Genomic DNA, 10,236 nt, shown 5'->3' with positions numbered 1-10,236 from the left:
ACTTTAAACTGAGATTTGGTGAACGATTGGAATTCAGTCCTGTCTCAGTGGACAAGTTAATGAGCACGTTTGTTAAGTATTACACTTCAGGGTGTAATTCATCTTCAGCGTTTGCATGTTCAGGGAAGCAGGGCGGGGCCGAGAGTAGTGGGAACGGATCCAGGCCGGCGGCTCGAGTGTTAATGAGCGTCACACCGGTCTCGAGTCTCACGGAGGAGCTCTGGAAAGATAGAAGGAGGAGTGACGACCGTGCAGGATGAGAGAGGACCAGGCCTGGACTATTTATGTTGTGTTTATGTTCATATCTTTCCTTTCCTTTTGATGTTTGTTTATTTATTGTATTAAAGTTAACAATTAACATTCGCCGGGTCCCGCCCCCTTCTCTGAGCTTTGAACATGGTTACCTTCGAGCTGGAAACCCAGCAGAAATGAGGGATCGCGGCGCTGAGGAGATCGGGCAGCATGTAGGAGCAGCGACTGCCGAGGAACTGTCATTACCATGTTCAACACAAAGCACTGTTTCTGTGTAAACAAACCTGTCAGTTACGAGAGTATTAGCACTAGTTGATGGTGGAAATATGGAAACATTACTGTGGCAGAGGTATGAGGTTCAGCAACACACAACCTTCAGACACCCTTTTCTAAAATTATACTGTAGGCTAGCAATGTTCAGGGAAGGAGGAGGCGGGAACCGGCGAACAATCAAAGAAACTTTATTTAAAATAAAACAAACAAACCAAAATACTGCCAGCAGCCCGTCGCGGACGACTGCTGGCTAAAGTAAAATACAAATACAAAAACAAAACACAACTAAAACACAGGCCGGTTCCTCTCTCGATCATCAGCGTCGTCGCTCCTCCTTTATGCTTCTGCTCCTCCGTGAGAGATGCGACGCCGGTGTGCTTCACAGCTGTTGCTCATTAGCAATCGCACCACCGGCCTCGCGCCGTTCTCTCACGTCCCTCGGCCGTCCTTCGCCACATATACCTACTTTTTTTTTTTTGCACCAACAGTACCAACAACGAACAGCCCCTACGGGAGTCAAACCAGAAACTACAGGTTTCTTACAAAAACGTACGAAAAAAATACACAAACTTAAAAAAATAAACAAGAATATACGGTCCCACGTCTCTGCCAGCTAGGGCCTGTTTCAGAAAGAAGGTTAAGTGAAACCTCTGAGCATGTTAACCCTGAAATGAGGGAAACTCTGGGTTTTCCGTTTCAGAATGGAAGACATGTCAAACCCAAGAAAGCAGAGTAAGTCAAGCCCGTTTCTGAAAGAGAGGTAACTTATACTCCGAGTCAGTTACCATGGTAACTAACTCTGTGAACCTAACCTGGTCGGGAGCAGGTTTTCTTCGGTAAACCCAGAGTTTCTTGCGCTCTCCTCCCCCTTTTAATGAGGAAGCGGTATTTGAACACTTCATTCATTCTTTCTGTACATTTATTCACTGCTGTTTTTACCGCTGTTTTAAAAAAAATTGTAATAAGATGAAGTCTATATAACTCATTAACTGGGGAATTATTTGTCATAATTTCTGTTGTAATGAGTAGGCTACTTACAACTATCTGGGGTTCTGTTGGGACAGGAGGCTCCAAAAGATAAATATTACCATCCGAACAACGAAAAACCCAACCGAAAGTAAAATAAATGGAAATATCAAAAATACCCTGTATAAAAAATAACACATATATAGACCTTTTACATTTTATGAAGGCCCTTGGATCTTCGGGAGTGACTGGCTATGATGAAGTCCCTCCAGGAATTCCCTGCACTGCTAGACACTGGATGCTTTTTAGTTATTTAATATGTCAAATGTTTGTAAAGTCAGGTAGCCTTACCTGATGATGATGGATATATATTTTTATATTTCATTTTCAGCTGCTGCCAAATTCTTTTAATGACCTAGCCTACATGAAAATTAAAATGAGGTTTAATAACATACTGTTCTTCCAGTTTCACCTCTGATATTATAACAGTTGGGTAAGTTACTCTAAAATAGTTATTAATTACTAACTAGAAATGACATCTTCAACAGAGTAATTAGATTAATGTAATAATTACTATCTCTAGAATGTATTGGTCTACTTATTACTAATTACTGAATCCCATATCAAACCACTCAACCACTTGAACAATACAAGGAGAGACAATAAACTGCACTTTTAATGCTTTCAAATTAACTATATACAATTGCATTAATTATTGTTGAATTTACCAAAGTGTGTATAGAGGGAGAAGCTTACATTAAAAATATACATTTTAAAAATGTATGTTAAATCCACTAACGTTATTGTTTTATACAGGATTGTTCTATAGTCCATCCAGTAGCCTATTTAATGTTATTACATCAGATTTTATTTTAAATTACAGAAGAATTAAGAGTAATCCCTTTAATTAAATTACAATATTTAGATTACTTGGCAATGAATTACACCCAACACTGTATAACCAACACCATGCACCAACAGTACCAACAACGAATGGCACGAGTCAAACCAGAAACTACAGTCTCTAGAGCACCTGTTGCTTTCTTCCTAAAAAGAGAAAGAACAGTAACAGTAATATAACAGTATATATATAACAGTAATTCCTCTTTTTGTTTGGACATTTTGTTGGACACGCTTAATTCAGAGTCAGACAACTTAGAGTTGATTGAACTTACTAATTTCAGCTGTTCTGAAACCGAAAACTCAGAGTTTCCCATCTCAGGGTAAGTCAACTCAGAGTTCAAGTTTTAACTCAGAGTTGGTTGAACCTCCTTATTGAAACAGGCCCCTACTCTGTGGATCCCGCCGACTACGCCACATGTAGCACTACGCCACCCCGAAATAACGGGGAAAAACAATTCAAATATAGACAGACAAGTAAATTCCACTTAGCAAAGGGGAGGCGTGAGTTCCTGTACAAAAAATATGTTTTATCAAAGCTAAAATGGTAAAGAAATATTGCAAGCAAAACAACTCACCCTGCACTCAGGGATAAAACAAGTGAAAAGAAATCCTGTCAAAACAGTGAAAACAATATCCCCCTTACACTAATCTCACACACCAGTAATAAATCTCACATCATGGTTCACCAAAACTATTGGGGAGCACTAAAACACAGGTCTGCTACCTAAGAAAGAGACTCTGTAAAACTGCTCAGCTTTTATAGCAGAGCTCACGGCCACAAGGAGCGCGGATTAACAACAGCAGAGCGGAAACAACATGGAAAGACACAAGCATTCACAACACCTTAACAAGGACACGTACTTTGACGTAACAGTTTGAACTTCAGCAGTCTTGATCATGTCTACATGCCGAAATGCATGGTGTCACTGCCATGTGACATGCTGATTAGATATTTGCGTAACCAAGCAGTTTAACAGGTGTACCTAATAAAGTGGCCACTGAGTGTATATAAATGAACTAGCAATGAAAAATAATTCTAAAGCATCTCAGTCAATGGAAATTTCAACATTTAAAAATACATTATATAAATCGAATGTTAATAAAATCTGTTAATATTATGTAAAGGACCTGAACTAACATGAACTAACAATGTTGTGTTTCATTAACGTTAACAGATATTAACTAGACTAAAATAAGTTTGTCAAGATAAACTTTGATGTGGGCTTGAAAAAGCCTGACCAGAAATTTTGAAGTAGTTTAAAATTATAAAAGCATGAAGTTTGAAGGCAATACAGTCATGGGCCAGCAGAAAAATTGAACAGAACTACTGTGTTTATTAATCTTACTTAATGCAATCTCAACATTTAATACTAAATTTATTAAAATTGTATCTGTTTACATTATTAATGCACTGTGACATCAACCGTTTTATTAACTAACAATAGCAAAGTTTAATAAATGCTGTAAAAATATATTGCTCATTGTTATATAGGCCTACAGTATATGCAAATTGCATTGTGTTGTGTGATTTTGTACGGATTTTGTTTTTCTTACAGTAAATAATTATTTTCTAATATAACTCTATGTGGTCAGATAAGAAGAAGACATTCACCGAACTCATCTTCGTAATTATGCTGTTGTTTTCTGACAGTTCCCGAACACATTTACAGACCGCTGAACATGAGATCTACGCATGTTATTGCTGCTCAAAAGCTCTTTTCTTCTCGTGATGCACCACCCTTTTGTGTCCCAGAGCAGAAGAAAACTTGTTGGACCAGACCAAGAGACAAGATTTGTTTTGTGTTCAAAGGTGTGCTCATATACATCTGCAGCTTTATAATCAGTACAATACATTTGTATTAGTTACGCTCCTGTTATCCAGGACTACAAACACTCTGAAAAAAAAAGAAAAAATCTGAGAAACAACTTTTACAATGCAAAATAATTCTTTTCTGAAATAGTACATTAATCTTGTTGTTTTTATCTAAAGATTATTAAATTAAGATACATTTACTTGAGAAGGAAATTGACATATGTAAAGTCTTAAAAAAATATTAAAATGGAGTGATCCAAAATATTTGGTTAAAGGCCAAATATATATACACATACACGTTACATATATATATATATATATATATATATATATATATATATATATATATATATATATATATATATATATATATATATATATATATATATATATTCACACATTTGTTTTCTCTTTGAATTAAGTTGATTTTTCTGGCCTTTAACCAAATATTTTGGATCACTCCATTTTAATATTTTTTTGAAGACTTTACATATGTCAATTTCCTTCTCAAGTAAATGTATCTTAATTTAAGAATAAAGAGTTCAGATGCAAAAGCCACTAAGTTCAATCTGAAATTTTCTTCTACAATGATCATTTTTATCAAGCTCTTATATTTAAGTTCAGTAATTTCACTTAAATGACAATTAATAAGTCATTTTCATTGACATTTAATTGAAATTAATGAACTTAAATATACACGCTTGATAAAAATTATCATTCGAGAAGAAATTTTCAGATGGCACTTAGAGGCTTTTGCCTCTATATATATATATAGGGGTCAGTCAGTATCTGGTGTGACAATCATTTGCCTCACGCAGTGCAACACATCTCCTTCGCATAGAGATGATCAGGTTGTTGATTGTGGCCTGTGGAGTGTTGTCCACTCCAGGAACACGCTGAGGATGATGATGAGGATGACGAGCTTCCCTGAGACGGTTTCTGACAGTTTGTGCAGAAATTCTTTGGTTATGCAAACCGATTGTTGCAGCAGTTGTCCAGGCGGCTACTCTCGGACGATCTTGGAGGAGAAGATGCTGGATGTGGAGGTCCTGGGCTGGTGTGGTTACACGTCGTCTGAGGTTGTGAAGCCGGTTGGATCTACTGCCAAATTCTCTGAAACACCTTTGGAGACGGCTTATGGTAGAGAAACAGTGCCGGCGGTATGGGGGGGCATTAGGGGGCAATGCCCCCCCAAATGTCTTTTATGCCCCCCCTAATTGAATTATGATATAATTTACAAAATAATATCAGTTTAATTTAATTCACATTTCAGTGAGAAATAATAAAAATATATATCTACAAACTGCTCATTAGCTGAAATTATAATAAAGCCGACCTAAAACCACAGTGTGGCGCTGTGAGAAAACCCACCTGCCGCCCCCCAATCACTTGCACGTTAATACATGAATGAAATGACTTTCAGTTGGCGCGAGATTCCTGACTGCATTCAAAACAAAGCAAACAGATGAAAACTGATAAACTTTTTTGATAAAGGTAACTACATTATGCTTTTTTAATAGTAGGCTACTGTAAACGCTTATGTTAGAGCAAAGCAGAATAAAGATGTGTAGCTTTTTTTCTCTCTTCCGCCAGTGAGATAGCAGTTAAACTTTTATCCTGTCAGTGAGAGACTGTGTGCATGTTCGTTAGCTTTGTTTATAATAAAGCTGTGGTCAGAGTCGGTCTTGCAATTTTTTTGTATAGGCCTATTTAACCCTTATTTAATAAAATTTCTTAAGAGTTTCCCAACGCCTGTGAAGAGACGACTCGACGCCTGTGAAGAGACGACTCAAAGCCGGCGATATGTTATGCCATAAATTAATACTTGATTAACTAACTGTATTTTTCTATGTACATTTCCGAAATGCAATTTCTGTAAAGCTGCTTTGAGACAATGTGTATTGTGAAAAGCGCTATACAAATAAATTTGAATTGAATTGAATTGAATTGAGTTGCACGTCTTGCAACAATGTGTAATGGTTTATGTGTTTATTGTATGGGTTGCATCACATCATGGTAATAGCTAACAGAAAAGGCAGTAGCAATAATAAATATAGGATATCTGATATCCGATAAAAAGTCCCCATACCTAGTGCCCACCCATTGAAAATAAATGCCCCCCTGCTGAGCGCAGTCTGAAGCCGGCTCTGTAGAGAAACGAACATTCAATGCACGGGCAACAGCTCTGGTGGACATTCCTGCAGTCAGCATGCCAATTGCATGCTCCCTCAAAACTTGCCACATCTGTGGCATTGTGCTGTGTTATAAAACTGCATGGATTATCTCGGCAAAGGAGAAGTGCTCACTAACACATATTTAGACAGATGTGTGAACAATATTTGAGAGAAATAGACTCTTTTTAGTCAACGTTAGCATGGGTGTGTTAGCTTATACTATCCACTGTATATATATATATATATATTAGGGCTGTCAGTTAAACGCGTTATTAACGGCGTTAACGCAAAACCATTTTAACGCGATTAATTTTTTTATCGCGAGATTAACGGTCTTTTTGGTCTAGCAAACTCTGTAGTTTTTTTTCACATGCTTTTGCAACAGGACGCGGCATGCGCGGCGCTGCGCTATGAAACCCATTCATTTCAAGGGCTTGCGCCGTGCGAGGACGTTTTGTTGCTTCGTCGACCAAAGCGCAAGTGGATCTAGCTAGACCTGAAACAAAACAACAGGCACGCGCACACACACTTGTTTGGGCTTGCGAGCCGGCCAAATAGGTTAACGTTACGTTTGGAGTGGATGACGAGCGCGAGACGCCGAAATGGATGCCAATAAGATTCTGAATGGAAAGTTTACTTTTAAAAAGTTGGCAAATGGTTCCATTGACTAGACCAAAGTGATCTGTGTGTTTTGTCGTTATGAACTGAGCTATCATCATCGCAGCACGTCCAGTCTGAAGTACCACTTGATGATGGCCAAGCACACACACACAGCTGATGCGAATTCTCCGCCCCCTCGTCAATATCAGGACCTCGTCAGTATTTCTTTCACCCTTTTATTGATGGACAGTGTTACATTGTGTTACAAAGAAATTATTTGCTCCAAGTGAGAATGTTAGTGTGAAATTGAACACAGTATTGCCTATGTTGTTTTCAATAAAAAAAATGTGCACAAAGCAAGCAATCCACTTTTTTCATGTTGATAAGAACATTAAAATGAGAAAAAATTATGAACAAAAAGAAATCAAGAGACATTTAGAATAGATAAAAATGTGCGATTAATCACGAGTTAACTATGACATTAATGCGATTAATCGCGATTAAATATTTTAATCGTTTTACAGCACTAATATATATATATATATATATATACTCACCTAAAGGATTATTAGGAACACCTGTTCAATTTCTCATTAATGCAATTATCTAATCAACCAATCACATGGCAGTTGCTTCAATGCATTTAGGGGTGTGGTCCTGGTCAAGACAATCTCCTGAACTCCAAACTGAATGTCGACTGATTCAAGCTGATAGAAGAGCAACTTTGACCGAAATAACCACTAAGCACTAAGGGGCCTAAAGTGTGCCAAGAAAACATCCCCCACACCATTACACCACCACCACCAGCCTGCACAGTGGTAACAAGGCATGATGGATCCATGTTCTCATTCTGTGTACGCCAAATTCTGACTCTACCATCTGAATGTCTCAACAGAAATCGAGACTCATCAGTCCTGTGGGCGAAAATGCCTTGTTGATGCTAGAGGTCAGAGGAGAATGGGCCGACTGATTCAAGCTGATAGAAGAGCAACTTTGACTGAAATAACCACTCGTTACAACCGAGGTATGCAGCAAAGCATTTGTGAAGCCACAACACGCACAACCTTGAGGCGGATGGGCTACAACAGCAGAAGACCCACCGGGTACCACTCATCTCCACTACAAATAGGAAAAAGAGGCTACAATTTGCAAGAGCTCACCAAAATTGGGCAGTTGAAGACTGGAAAAATGTTGCCTGGTCTGATGAGTCTCGATTTCTGTTGAGACATTCAGATGGTAGAGTCAGAATTTGGCGTAAACAGAATGATAACATGGATCCATCACGCCTTGTTACCACTGTGCAGGCTGGTGGAGGTGGTGTAATGGTGTAGGGGATGTTTTCTTGGCACACTTTAGGCCCCTTAGTGCCAATTGGGCATCGTTTAAATGCCACAGCCTACCTGAGCATGTTTCTGTTTCTGACCATGTCCATCCCTTTATGGCCACCATTTATCCATCCTCTGATGGCTACTTCCAGCAGGATAATGCACCATGTCACAAAGCTCGAATCATTTCAAATTGGTTTCTTGAACATGACAATGAGTTCACTGTACTAAAATGGCCCCCACAGTCACCAGATCTCAACCCAATAGAGCATCTTTGGGATGTGGTGGAACGGGAGCTTCGTGCCCTGGATGTGCATCCCACAAATCTCCATCAACTGCAAGATGCTATCCTATCAATATGAGCCAACATTTCTAAAGAATGCTTTCAGCACCTTGTTGAATCAATGCCACGTAGGATTAAGGCAGTTCTGAAGGCGAAAGGGGGTCAAACACAGTATTAGTATGGTGTTCCTAATAATCCTTTAGGTGAGTGTATATATATATATATATATATATATATATATATATACCTACACTGACCCAAATTATAAAAGCAACACACTTGTTTTTACTCCCATTTTTCATGAGCTGAACGCAAAGGCCTTAATTTAAAAAATGAGGAAAAATCCAACCTTTAAAGACACCAATTTTCTTTGTGAATGAATAATGTATTGTAAATAAATAAATGTTCTTCTTTAAAATACAGGTTGCATAAGTCAGGACACCCCTATGTTAAATTCCCATAGAGACAGGCATATATTTTTTTTAAAGGCCAGATATTTTATGGATCAGGATCATATGCATCCTGATAAAGTTCCCTTGCCCATTGGAATTAAAATATCCCACATCATCACATTCCCTTCATCATATCTAGAGATTGGCATGGTGTTATTTCAGTTAGGCTAATAGCTGGTGTGATTTGCATTGAGAGATGATCTTATGGAAAGTGCCCCATGCCGATCTCTAGGTATGGTGAAGGGAATGTGATGATGTGGGATATTTTACTTCCAAAGGCCAAGGGAACTTTATCAGGATGCATATTATCCCGGATCCATGAAATAACTGGCCTTTCTTTTTAGTCAACTTTAGCATGGGTGTGTTCACTTATGCTAGGCACTAATGTTCTTGTTTTTCATAAAATCACACTTAATTTCATTATTTTTTTCCGAAAACAATACTTAAACTCTTTTTGCTTCTCAAGTCATATCTTGATTCAAGAACGTTTAGATATTTTTGCTGGAAAAAAAAATACTGAAGAAGAATAATTTTTGCTGTGCAAGGCCAAAATATATGATTCTTTTGTTTTTGAAATAACATACATGATCATATACAATAAGATATGTTAATACCTTTGGTATTTACAAAGGGAAGAAGAGTATTACAGTGAAGGACTGTAAAAAAAAAAGTCCACCTGTTTAAAAAAAACAAACTTAAATTCAGTTGTTGTTGTAAATTAAGAATAATCAGATTGACATTTTAGCTTAAATTAAAAAAATTGGAGTTGAATCTCATATAACTTATATAAAAAAAAAAACGGCTGAAATTATTTTGATGAGTTAAAGTAATGTAAAAACATAAGTTGCCATGACTTACTGATCATATCATTTGTTTAATGTCAAGCTATTTAAAAATGGGTTGTGCTTTTGTCACATTTGTCAGACTGAAGAATGAAGACAAAAGGTGTAAACACAAATTCTCGGAAGTCACTCGTGATCGTGCACATGTGTTGAAGTTTTTAGTTTGAAGACATGAGAATGTAATGCATTTGTCTTCTGACTGGGTGTGAAACGTCCCTCAACACAGTCCCTTCATTACGTCGCCATCTAAACACTCCAGAGAAACTGGAAAGACAGCTCAATAACAACTAGTGCGGATCTATATCATCACTGCTATATATCTTATATAAAATAACTGACGCACCAGACAAAGT

This window comes from Siphateles boraxobius, unplaced genomic scaffold (genome assembly GCF_051911475.1).
Source record: "Siphateles boraxobius isolate OS27281-9 unplaced genomic scaffold, OSU_SipBor_1 130, whole genome shotgun sequence".
Classification (NCBI taxonomy): Eukaryota; Metazoa; Chordata; class Actinopteri; order Cypriniformes; family Leuciscidae; genus Siphateles; species Siphateles boraxobius.
This window is presented reverse-complemented; position numbering follows the sequence as displayed.